Raw genomic sequence first — 14,146 nt, 5'->3', positions numbered from 1 at the left:
TTGTGACACTGGTGTAAATATTCATCTTATATTAGCGACATTTCTCCAGAGAAAAACTCATTTTTGTTCCTGAGGATTCCAAATAAGCAGCTAAACAGTAAGCATATCAGCATTTTTACTCACCAATGATTCTCAGCCTATCACAACAAAAGTGATGTTGTGATGGTGACGAGTGAAACCAATATGTAAATAAACTTCTCAAAAGAGTTTTTTCAGTTTATGTATAGCAAATCTATTAAACTGTTAATGGAGAATATAGTGGTAAAAAATATCTACAGGGAGTCCAGTTTGTGCTTCTCCCAAAATCTCCTAAAGTTTGTATTCTGTATTTAAATGAAATTCATTAATCCTCTTTTTCTCATTTGAAGTCAAACTTTTGACATTTCACATTTAACTATCACAAATGAAGTCCAGCTGTAAAGTTACAGCAGTACTACTGTAACTGTGGACTTGAATGTGGAAAGAGCTGTTTCTGACAAATTTAAATGCTCATCACATCTGTTAATATTGAAAAAGTGAAGGCAGCATTTATTTCATGTAATTTAATTTGCTGACTTGATGAATATCAAATATGGAATTAATAATTCTTCACTTTATGGTTTTATATTTAGTTTATGTATTACTTGTGCCGTTTATTCCAGCAGGGTGAGCTGTTGGTGCACTACATAAAATAACATTTACAACTCACAGCATACGAGTATATCATTTAAGGTCAAGGTCAAGGTCAAGGTCAGATTTATTTATATAGCACATTTCCAACAGCCGATGCTGCACAAAGTGCTTAACAATAACAATAAAATTAAAAACTACAGTGTAATACAATAATAACAATAGAAACAATAAAATAGAAGAATTGAAACAATACTAACTAATTCAGATAAATCCAAAATGCTTGGGTCATAATGTGTTAAAAGCCAGAGCGTAAAAGTGTGTCTTTAGTAAAGATTTAAATTGCTCAAGAGTTTGAGCAGATCTAATATTAAAGGGGAGACTATTCCAAAGTCTGGGACCTGCCACAGAGAAGGATCTATCACCACGAGATTTGAGGTTAGTCCGTGGAATGGACAACAATAGTTTTGAACTAGATCTCGTGGGTTTTCCTGGAGCATAGGCAGAGAGGAGCTCTGACAAGTAGGGGGGGGCTCGGGCGTTGAGTGACTTAAAAACAAAAAGTAAGAGTTTAAATTGGATCCTGTAGGGGACAGGGAGCCAGTGTAAAGAGGCTAAAATTGGGGTTATATGCTCTCTCCGTTTGGTACCAGTTAGCAGGCGAGCAGCAGCATTTTGAACCATCTGAAGGCGATGGATGGTGGCATGATCTAGGCCATAATACAATGAATTGCAGTAGTCCAATCTGCAAGTAAGAAAAAGGTGGATGATACGCTCGAAGACGTCAGCCGGAAGGTATGGCTTTATCCTGGCTAGCTGTCTTAGCTGAAAAAAACAGAACTGAACTACTGCACTCACCTGCTTATTCAATTTAAAAGAACCATCAATGTAAACTCCAAGGTTTTTTACATGTGTTTTACAATACGAGGAGAGGGTACCCAACGTGCTGTCGATATGATTGAAATTGCCAAAAATGACAACCTCAGTTTTGTTTTCGTTTAGCTGTAAAAAATTTAATGATAACCACTGTTTAACGTCGTCAAGGCAGCGTAATAAGAGCTGCGGTTGATCTGATCCTGATTTTAAAGGTAGATAAATCTGTAGATCATCCGCAAAGCAATGAAATGAAATGCTGTACCGCGAGAAGATGGAGCCCAATGGCAGCAAATAGAGTGCGAAGAGGGCGGGACCCAAAATAGAGCCTTGAGGAACGCCGTATTTAAGAGGAGCTAATTTGGAGTTGTGGGGGCCCATATTGACATAAAAGAACCTTTCTGTCAAGTAGGAGCGAAACCACTGAAGGGCAGATCCTTTTAGGCCAGCATGCGATTCTAGCCGTGATAACAGGATGTCATGGTCAACCGTGTCGAAAGCTGCTGACAAGTCCAACAGTAAAAGGGCAGCAGGGCTGCCAGAATCCATAGTTAAGAGAATATCGTTAAAAATCCTTAAAAGTGCTGTCTCAGTGCTATGTAATGATGTAGATAATTTAAGTAGCAATCATACAACAACAAAGTAATATCTTCTTAATATTTATTTTTAAATGAGATTAAAAAATAATTAAACTAAAAATTAACCTTTATGGAGTCTTTTATCATTTTATCAGCAGTGAAAACACAAAAACAAACAACATGACAACGAATCTTAAAAATGTAGAGAAACAGTGGTCACAGTGTGTCTCTGACCAGCAGTCAGTGACGTTTTCAATCAATCCTTCCTTGTCCTGTAATTCACTGTCCAACCATATCTACGTCTTATAAAAGGCCTTTGCGTAACCTCTCCTGTAAACTAAACCAAGCAGCAAAGGACAAGATAAAATATAAAGCATGTAAAAAATAAGAACATTGAAATACATTAAGAACAAAACTCCTCACATTAGTGGCCTCTTTTTTCTTCACAGTTTCTTTTTCTTTTACAGAAGAGTCTACTTCAAAATGCTTGACATGTAAAGAGAAGGAAACGTGAAATGTGTCACTTATGCAAGTGAAGGAGAAAAAACTATGACGGCTAAAAAAATTTCATTTAATTTCAGCTCATTGTTATTTCTATAGAACTAATTCACAATAACAGTATATATGTATAGTATTGAGGTATATTGCAAATATTAGACAGATAACCCCAACAATCAATGATCCCCTATGAGCAAGTACTCATAGGTATAGCAGTGAGGAAAAACACCCTTTCAACATAAACAAACTGCCAGCAGAACCAGGCTCAGGGAGGAACAACATCTGCCATGGTTGGTTTGTGGATGAAGGGAAAGAGAAGAGTGAATGGAGGTTATAGAGAGAGAACAAAAAGTAAATGGCATGTAGTAGTGGTATATAAACATACTCTGACCAGGGGTGACATGTTTAGTCACATGTTCTTCTTAAAGTGCTGACTGTCTTATTGGTGTCCAAAAAATAACTTGGACTCCCTAAAACATGAGTTGAAAACTGCAGCTTCTCTCCTCCTGTTATCCCCCCCAAACCCATCCTCTTTGAGAAAGTGTCTGCTCCCAGACCCCCCAAAAAACAATTTGCACATAAAACAAATGACAAATATAGCATCCTCAGCTCTACCAGTATTGTGGGTGTTTTTAATTACAGCCTCAACATGACATTTAATCTATCATTAGACTCAATTGACTTCTCTAAAATATTAAAGACCCCACCCACAATTTCAATTACAGTGGTTCTTATGGTATAGAAATTTCAAAGTGTTCCCTAAAATGGTGTTCCCTTAAATTTGTCTTATTGTTTCTTATAAATATTTAAATGAGATGTATTTCAGAAAATTATGTAATTAAATTTAAGGATATAATACTTCCACTATTACTTTTTTCAGTACTATGTGCAAAAACAGTACACACACAAAGATTAGTTATCTCATTAATAGTGTTGCATCCTCACTGTATATGACTCTGGGTACTTGGCTCCCAGGTATAACTGTCAAACACTCTCCTTAAAACAATTACCTTCAACACTGCTGATATTTGGAATCACCCTCTCTGATTGATGCTTCTGAGCTTACTTCAGTAATTACTGCCTCTAAATGATCAGTGTCTATTAGATCATATTCCTTTAAGACTGCTAAAAGAAGTCATACCATTTTTAATGCTTCAATCTTAAATAAGATCAAGCTATCTCTATTATTGGGGTATGTACCACAGTTAAACTGCAGGAATGTCTTAAAGAAATAAAGACCTGGATGACCTCTAAATGCATGCTTCTAAATTCAGATAAAATTGATGTTATTGTACTTGCCCCTAAAAAAATAGTCACTATCCAGATGTTTACTCTGGATGACATTAACTTGGCCTCCTGTAAAATTGTGAGGACGTTCTTCTGTGGAATCAGCTCCCAGTTTAGACACGGGAGGCAGACACTATCTCTACTTTTAACATTGGGCTTAAAACTTTCCTTTTCACTAAAACATATAGCCTATCTATCTATCTATCTATCTATCTATCTATCTATCTATCTATCTATCTATCTATCTATCTATCTATCTATCTATCTATCTATCTATCTATCTATCTATCTGATTGGCTGTCTGTCTGTCAAAAGTAATAAAACAAGTTTTTAAAATATACTTTTTCATTTGATTCAATTTTATATGATGGATTATGCAGAAAAAGTAGAATTGGGCTAAAAGGTCTACTGATTTATTATGTACTCAGTTGTGTATCATGTTTTTAAAAAGTAACTAAGTAATAAAGTAACTAATTACTTTTGAAAATATTCAGTGACGTAACAGGATTACTTTCTTGGAGAAGTAATTAGTCAATAATTACTATTTTCAAGTAACTAGACCAGCACTGTTCCTCAGTTAAGTTGCAATAGCCTAGGTTGCTAAATGTTTCTTCTCACATTTTTCACTCACTATGTGTTTATACACCACTCTGCCTTTAATTATGAGTCATTAAGTTCTGGCTCTCTTCCACAGTGTCTTTATCCTTTCATCCTTCCATCACCCCAAATGGTCACAGCAGATGGCTGCCTCTCCCTGAGCTGGAGGTTTCTTCCTGTTAAAAGAGAGTTTTTCCTTCCCACTGTCAAAGTTGTTGTTTGGGCTTTCGTTCTATTATTATAAGGTCTTTTCCTCACAGAATAAAGCATCTTGAAGCGAGTGTTATTGTGATTTGGCACTATATAAATTGAACTTAACGGGAATTGAAAAAGGAGTGGACAAGACGTGCTCAGTGGCTCCTGCCAAGTCCATCAGCCACCTAAGTCTCCTACCATTCATCCACCCAGATGCTCTCTGAGGTCTGGGTGGATGAATGTGATGAGGACTAACTCTAAGCTTTATCAAAACAGAGGCCTAATCTTACAACACACTGCTTAGTTAAAGCACATCAGCTCCTTGGTGGCAAATTGCGATATAACAGCAGACTAGTGGATCAGAAGGTTCAAATTAGTTAATAATCTCTAGTGATTTAAGATACATTAGCTAACGCTTTTAACACTATTTGGAGAACAAATAAAAATAAGCAGATTTTAGATATCAACCTGGGTCAACACACCTGAATCAAATGATTAGTTCAGGCCTCTGGAGAACTTCAAGACAGGTTGAGGAGGTCATTGGCCATTTAAATCAGCTGTGTTGGATCAAGGACACATCTTAAACCTGCAGTACACTGGCCCTTGAGGCCTGGAGTTGGACACCCCTGTATTGGGCGCTTGATGACCCCCCTGTGTGAGAGCACTGTAACATCATGATATCAACAACACTGGACGTTCTATCCTGTACTGACGTCAGTAGACAACTTAGGAAAATATAACATTTGATGACAATGTTAGTAAATAATACTAAGATGCTCTGTGATTACTACTATAAATATAATTATTTTTAAGGGTCCTCAAATTAAATTTCCTCTAGCACAACCAAAATGGTTTAAATTCACTTATAGTTGTGATTAAAACTTTCAAGTTTAAGGAAATCATAATTTTCCTCAATTACTTGTGTTTTCATAGCTCCACAAGACCTGTGCAGCTACTTGCCTGCTGTATGATACTCTGAGTTATAAAATCTGTAAAAGTCTACAAGCTTGGAATAACTCAAGTTACAGTTTTTTTAATTGGTTTGGCGCAGTTTTCACAAGCAATTGGTACATTTTCAAAACTTTTAGTACTTATATCACAACAGATCATCAAAAGTGCACGTTTTTCAAACATTTCAGCATATTTTCAATTGTGTCAGTACAATACACATTATGACAAAATATCCTTTTCACTACACAAAATAAGTGTTTCATCTAAATAAATGTTTTGTTCACAGTTACTGCCTTTCATAATGTTATCACTATCAAATTTTTGATTTGCATCTCTTATTATTCAGTTTAATACATTTGTCTATCATTTAATTCAACTGATCTTAATGTTTAATCAATGAATCCTTCATTATGTCCATGGATTTTCAACTTGACTGATTGTTGTCTGGTCATTTGTAAGTTACACATTGCTGCAAGAGCTTTCAATCTAGAAATACTAATTGCTAATTGTTTCCCCCTGATGATCACAATTAGTTACCATATAAGTAGAACTGTGTTTGAGACTTTGCACTGTTCAAATATGGAGCAGGATAGACTCGTAGGGAGAGGAAACCTTCATCGAAGAGGTGGTGGTGCTCCTCGACAGAGAGGTGGGCACAGACAAAGAGAAAGAGGTGGTGGTGCTCCTCAACAGAGAGGTGGTCTTCAGAGAAATGTAGGCAGAAGACAACGCACCATCATCTCTAATGAAGTCTGGGCCATCATTGTTGACCATGTGGTTAACAGAGGCTTTACCATGGCTGAGGCTGCCAGGTTGGTACAGCCTAATTTACAAAGGTCAACTGTCAGCTCTATCATCAGAACTTTTCGCCAAGAAAACCGGTATGTCTGCTATAGCAACTTCACTTCTAAAATATAGTACTCTATTGTATAGATGAACAACATGTAATTGTCAGTTTACAGTAATGTAATTTGTAATACTTCAATATTGACAGTATATGATTGTCCTCAGAATTAACAGGAGACAACCTGGTGGTGGTCTCCCACGTGTTTTGACTGACCAGCAGGTGTTGGCTGTGGTGGAAATGGTCAGGGCAAGGAATGATGTAACCACTGACTCATTTTAAATAGTTTAGGACAGCCAAACTACGGACCAGTTGCTAGGTTCGGCAGGGCTACAATAGAAAGCGAGGCGAATGCAGAATGAAATGGCTGGAGACAGGAATTTGAGCAGCAACAGTTATTATTTTGCACAAAAATGAAATAAACAAGACACAAATTCCACATTGACAGTAGTAGTGATAATAACCATAACAATAATAAGAAGAAGCCGGCAAAACAAAAATAACTCCAAAAATAGTCGTTTGAGCTCAATATTCAATTGTCTTTTTGTCTTTGGTCATTTGTCAAGTCAAAAATTCTTAGTCTAGTTCTTGTTCTCTTTCGTTTGTGGTTTGTGTGTTACCACTTGGGAGTCTCCATCGAGGAAGAAGAGTAAGTTCCTCTGCAAAGTTCAGTCTGGGCTCAGGCTCGCCATCTCCATCCGGAGAGAATCCATTGGAATCCAAAATCTTAGTTCCTTCCACACGGACAAGGGAAAAAAACCTAGCCTGCACAACAATATTAACATTATTGTACACAGCCAGCGCCGTTTCTTCTCTTGTATCACAGCTATAGCTTTAGTTCTTTATCTCTTTTCACATTTCTTTCACATTACCACAGTAATACATTACATGCATGCTTTGAATATATCTCTCGTTATACATGAAATTATTTTAACCATGTAAACAACAAATGAATTTCTTGTTCTCTTTTTAACCATGAAATTATGATTAATAGGTATAACCAGCAAGATAATACATTTTTCCAATCATCCTTCGAGTATGCTAAACAAATCCTACCACAACAGCATTTCAACCGTTTTTAAACAGCAAATTACCACTCGCGAATCGGTATGAACAGAAGAAACAACTTTTAGCAACAGACTAACACATTATTAACTTTTCAAACCCATGGGCTAAACTCACCAAAATGTTAGAAAATTCCGCACGAGCTATCCGTGACCTGTCTCATCTATTTCCACGTGCGAAAAGATCTAGCTCATGTGAAATGATGGTCTGGTGTTTCAGAAGACGGGGCTAAAACCACCTTCAACCAATGAAAAAGGCATTTATCCCTTGTGATCCAGCAACAGAAAATAAGGTTTGCTAGAGGATCACACTTCCTTTTTTCAAATTAAATGTTTCTTTTCAAAATAAAATAATGAAAATACATTTATACAATCAAAACGAAAACAAGAAAAAAATAACAAAAGGTAGTTTTCTCTACTGGGTTACACTCTCCCCAGCTAAATGTCATGCACGTCTCGTTGCATGTGTAGCCAGTACTGTCCCTCTGTACTGTTTAGGGACTCAGAAAAGGCTATGCTCAAACCCTGGAAAAGTGATTTCACAACAGTAACTAGAGGGTTTCCTAAATCAGGATAATCAAGTCTTTTAGGTGGATGTCTGATTCTTGTTGACTGTCTTACTGGTTGAGTTGTAATGGGATCACAACTGTCCATCTCATCAGGTGAGTTAATAGGCTGGTTTCCTGGTTCTTTAACCAAATCCTCAGGTGATTCATCCAATACGGTTCCCGTTCCATTGTCCACAGGATCGTCAATTCCAATCTCATCTCCATCTGGTAAGTTTTCAACAAGCACATGATTGGTAAGTTCGTCTTTGCTTGCATCTTTATCCATATTCAGCTCTATGTTGCTAGCAATTTCAGAAAGGTCACAATCAGGTAAGTTTGTAATGTCTGGTTCATGAGAAGGTTTTGGATATTCATGTACAGTAGTAAATCTGGTTATTTCTTCACATGGGGAATCATCAACCCATTGAATGAAAAGTTCATTGTCAAGTTCCATTGATTCTTCATCCTCATTGCTTTCTGTGACAACAGTTTGACGCGTTTTAGGACGGTGAACCTGCTGTGGCTCAGATGTGTCTGCGGTGGCAACCGGGAGGAAACTGCAGGGAAGCAACAGGTCTCTGTGTAAAGTTCGGGAGGGACCTTGCTTGGACTCGGGTTTAACAGTATAAACGGGTAGGTCGCCTGCACGTTTGACTACCACATGGATGTCTGCCTCCCATTTATCAGCAAGTTTATGCTTGCCACGCAGCCGCACGTTTCTAACTAAAACCCGGTCCCCAGGTTCAAGTTCTGAAACAGTTATTTTGCGATCAAATCTGGCCTTATTCTTGTCTGCCACTTTTTGTGCGGTTTGAGAAGCTAACCTATAGCTTTCCTCTAGCTGTTTCTTGAGACTTTCAGCATATTGCGAATGTGTCACTTTTTGATCTTTGCTGAGAGGAAGTCCATATGCAAGATCAACAGCTAATCTGGGTTTTCTGCCAAACATCAACTCGTAGGGTGTAAACCCTGTTGCATCACTACGGGTGCAATTGTACGCATGTACTAATGGCATAACATAGTCTTTCCAGTGAGACTTTTGTTTGGATTCCAGTGTTCCTAACATACTAAGTAGTGTTCTATTAAATCGTTCAGTAGGGTTACCACGTGGGTGGTACGGGGTAGTTCTTATTTTCTTTATCCCAGAGATCTCACACAGATCTTTTATCAGTTTTGCCTCGAAATCAGGACCCTGATCGCTGTGCAGGCGCTCAGGTATGCTGTAGTGGACAATGAACTGGTCCCACAGGCACCTGGCGACCGTTCGTGACTTTTGATTAGAGGTGGGCAACGCGAGGGCAAACTTAGTGAAATGATCGGTTATCACAAGGATATCCCATGTGTTGCTACTGTCTGGTTCTAGACTGAGAAAATCCATACAGACGAGTTCTAAAGGTCTGGTTGTTGTTATGTTGACCAGTCTAGCTGCTTTTTCAGGGGGACTCTTTCTCCGTATACAACGATCACATGTTTTCACTTTCTGCTCAACCTGTGTCGCCATGCGTGGCCAATAGAATCGGGTTCTGACCAGATCAAGGGTTCTGTCGATACCTAAGTGGCCCATGTCATCATGCAAACTTTGGAGCACTGAAGCTCTGAGCTCCTCAGGAAGAACAAGCTGGTGGGTCACCTGGTCTCCATCTTGTCTTTTTCTGTATAACACCTCATTGTGCATTTCCAACCGATTGAGTTCCCTAAGCAAAAGAGGGAGATCTGGGAGTTCTTTTCTAACAGTCGGTGGAGGTGTCTGACCATGTTCGATTTGTTTGATAACTTGGCTGATTGTCGAGTCTGCTCTCTGCTTATCCTTAATTTCTGATTGGGACAAGGCAGGGATGGTTGGTAAGCCATGATGTTCTTCTGAAACATAGATGTCTGGAATCGCGTCAGCTGAGAGGGTAAGCGATTCTACAAGTGTAACACCACTATCCTGACAATCATCACTGACTTTTACAAGGTGATTTTGACAGATTGCTTGGACAACATCACTATCTACAAGCTTTATGGTGTCAGTGGTGTCAGTGTCAGCTAGGTGACGCTCTACAAATTGGCTTACACGCTCCTGCTCTTTCCTGGACTGGACATCATTTACGAGTTCTCCATGAGGACGTCTAGACAACCCATCTGCGTCTAGGTTGTGCTTGCCCGCTCTATACTGTAACTTAAAGTTGTAGTTAGATAAAGCGGCAAGCCACCTATAGCCAGTGGCATCTAACTTAGCAGAGGTCAATATGTATGTGAGTGGGTTACTATCTGTAACCACAGTGAACTGACCACCATACAAATAATCGTGAAACTTTTCAGTCACTGCCCATTTGAGTGCTAAAAATTCCAACTTGTGGGCTGGATATCGTGCTTCACTTCTTGATAACCCACGACTGGCAAAAGCTATGGCTCTGAGCTGACCCTCCTGCTCCTGGTAGAGTGCTGCACCTAAGCCAGTAGTACTGGCATCGGTATGGAGCACATAAGGCAGCTTCGAGTCTGCAAAGCCTAAGACGGGGGCTGACGTTAGCTTTTCAATGATGGAGTCAAAAGCTTTTTGACACTCTGCGGTCCATCGGTCCTCAAATGGCAGTTTGGGATCAAAGTAGGTCTGGTTGGGTTCTTTGGACTTTGATTTCTTACGTAGTGGTGGGTAACCACGAGTGAGGTCATTGAGTGGGCGTACTATGGACGAGTACCCTTTTACAAAACGTCTGTAGTACCCCGAGAACCCCAGGAAAGATCTTAGTTCTTTGAGATTCTTGGGCTGTGGCCAGGTCTTTAGGGCCTGAATCTTTTCGGGATCCGTCTCAACTCCGCTTTCAGAGATTACATGCCCAAGATACCGAACTGTGGTTTGGAAAAATTTACATTTTTCCAGCGATAACTTCAGGCCATACTCTTTAAGGCGATGGAGTACCCGCATAAGTCGGCGTTCGTGTTCTTCCAAACTATCTGAGAAGATGATGAGATCATCTAAAAAGACGAGCACTTCATGTAAGTTCATATCACCAACACAGTGCTCCATCGGCCGCTGGAAGGTGCTTGGGGCGTTGGTTATGCCCTGCGGCATGCGGTTAAACTCCCAGAACCCAAGCGGTGTCACAAACGCGGTCTTTTCTTTGTCTGCCTCCTCAACTTCTATCTGGTAATACCCAGATTTCAGATCGAGGACCGTGAACCACCTGGATCCTGAAAGGGCAGAGAATGTCTCTTCCAGATTTGGAAGTGCGTAAGAGTCTTTTATTGTTTGCAAGTTCAGCTTGCAAAAGTCTATACATAGACGCACATCATTGTTCCGCTTTCTCACCACAACAATGGGAGACGAGAAAGGTGATTGAGACTCTCTTATCACACCTGCAGCAAGCAGCTCCTGCAGGTGTTTCCGGACAGCCTCAAGATCTTGAGGGTGTATAGGGCGTGCACGGTGCTTGAAGGGAGTCGGATCATTAAGCTTGATGGAATGTTTCACCTTGTTCGTACACCCAAAGTCAAGATCATGAAAAGCGAATACTTCCGGAATGTCATTGAGTTGCTTGGTTATCCTCTCTTTCCATTCATGTGGAATCGGAGAGTCACCAAAATTGAAATTCAGCGGTGTCTTACTTGTGGCTGACTCATTAACACTGGTGACATTATGCTGGGACATGATACAATGGAAAGCTCCCAGCTCTGCAATGACACAAGTAGACGGGATAGTAACATCTTGTTCTGTTTCATTTGTAATCATAACAGGCACTTTGTGTGGAGCTCGGGAAGGAAGTGTTATCAAGCAAGTTTTAACACAAAGGCCACCAGGCAAGGAAGACTGAGAGGGGTGTTCAACTATGGCACACGTGTCTGCTGCAGTACAATGAACGTTAGCAGATCCCTCTAAAACTACTGTTTGGCCTGCTGGAACTACAACTGTAGCCTTGCCTGACAGGGTAACTAACCCAATGCTCCCATCTTTGTTCTGTGTATGTCTTAGTTCTAGAGTTTTCAACAGGGCTCTAAACCCGCAAGGACTAGGTAAGTAGTCAGAAGTCTTAAGGTCCAAAAATTTTTCATAAAGGACATCAAGCGTGTTTGTTCCCACCAACACTGGGGTCTGACTGTTTGGATGAGTGTCTGGAACAACAAGAGCTAAGGTTGGTATGTCCATCTCTGCATCTAAGAAGTCTTTTGGAAAAGTAATGCATGTCTTTATATAACCCAAATAGGGGACGGGCTGACCTGCAGCACCCTCCACTTCCAAAAGATCATAGAGTGGGTTAAGATTTTGATCTGGAAAGTTCTGTTTGTAGAACGACTCAGCGACTGTGGTCACTTGTGACCCTGAGTCCAGGAGACAATTTACATTAACGCCAGAAATGCTAACTACTGCTGTGCATTTAGAGCCAACCAACCCTTTTGGCAGACTATACTTCTGTGGCTTAGTGACAGATTGCTTACAGTTAGCATGTTGCATGTACTTAGTGGGACATGATCGCCTGGCTGCAGTCTCCATTTGCCCCGCAACAGAGACTGTTTTCAGTTTAACTGTTCCTTAGTGGCTGGAGGGTTCTCAACCTCCCATTTCCTCTGTTTCTCTTTAAACAGTTTGCGCTTTTCAGCAACTAGGGCTGGGTTTGGTTCATTTTCGCAGTTTGGCTTGATGTGGCCATCTTCTCCACATTGGAAACAGTACCACGGTTTGGGTGGGATACTTTGAGTTTTAACTGTTCGTTCTGAGGGCTCCTTGCTCACTTTGTCTGGCTTTCGGTTTTCTTTAGACTTGGTATGGGAGGCATATCTGGAATTCTGCGCTTTTGATTTCGCGGTCAGCTGCACCAGTTGGGCCTGGAGCTCTGCAACTTGCTTTGAGAGTTCTTTAATTGAGCTTAAGGTGGTTGTGTCTTCATTTTCGTCTAAGCAGCCTTTGACTGTTTGGAGGTGGTATGTCGCTTTTTGTTTCGTGATGTTCAAATGTTGCTTCATTCGCATTGTTTTGGTAGCATTTTGGTCTTCTTCTGTGCGTAATAAGAGAAGCAACTCAGGAAAAGATGGGGGGTTTATCTGTTTTTGTTTTAGTTGAAGTGCGTTTAAAAGGGAATCATCCCAGCAACCACGACAGAACTGCGTGACAAGGAGTCTGTCAACATCATTGCTTAAAGCACCACCCCGTTTTACAGTGTGAGTTAAAGCTACCTGAAGGCGTTGTACGTATGACGACGGTTTCTCACCTGGATTTTGGAAGGTGTCAAGAAATTTGGCGTAAAGCTCTCCACCATCTTGAACTGTCCCATAGGCAGAATCCAACATTTGAAGGTAGTCTGCAGGTGAGCTGTCTGGGTTCAAGTGCTTAACTACGTCAGCTGCCGGGGGTAAGAGAGACTCAAGAATCTTTCGCGATTGTTGCAGTTGCGACATGGAAGTGTCACTCAAGATTAGTTCAGCACTGGAACGCCAAGTATCATAATCTGGCTCATAGGTTGGCCGGGGGTCCTTGCCAGAAAAAGCTCTGAGTTTTTGTGAAAAATGTTGCACTGAATGATCATCTCTTCTCACAATGTGCTCAACTACTACACGCTGCACCTCAGGAGGGTTTAAATCAGGTGCAGGTATGGTGGGTACACTATGAGCTGGGTTTCTTGCAGTGTGATTTGACTGGTTCGATTGCTGTGCACCATCAACACTGGGTTCAACAGCTGAAGGCTGAAACTCAGCCAAGGGAGATTCAGGTAAGTCAATTTGCTCTGATTGATCATGTTCAGGCTCTTTGATTGATTCAGCTATCTGTGACATCATGTCTTTCAGAACATCTGCAAACCCTCGGCCGCTCATTTTGGCTAGGTTTTTTAACTCAGTGAGATATGACTTGGTTGTATCATTCCCCACACATCGCGTGTATACGCTTGCAAGAGACTGTATTCTATACTTAACCCCGCTATCGGATATGTGGTTGTAAGGTAACGGCTCAAGAGCATAAACAGCAGTACCTGAATTGTACTCAACAACAACACTCGAGATAAACTCAGATTTACCATCATCTACCTTTAAGACTCTTGAGATTGACCCATACTGTTTTAGGAATTCAGTCACCTCATCAATTTGCTCATCTCCAGCTATTTCGCTCACGATCACCGAATTTGGGAC

The sequence above is a fragment of the Copadichromis virginalis genome, linkage group LG9, assembly GCF_057382275.1.
Source record: "Copadichromis virginalis isolate Kocher_CV1m ecotype Utaka linkage group LG9, C_Virginalis_male_GT1.1, whole genome shotgun sequence".
Lineage (NCBI taxonomy): Eukaryota > Metazoa > Chordata > Actinopteri > Cichliformes > Cichlidae > Copadichromis > Copadichromis virginalis.
The sequence above is the reverse complement of the archived record's forward strand: the minus strand, read 5'-3'. Positions refer to the sequence as shown.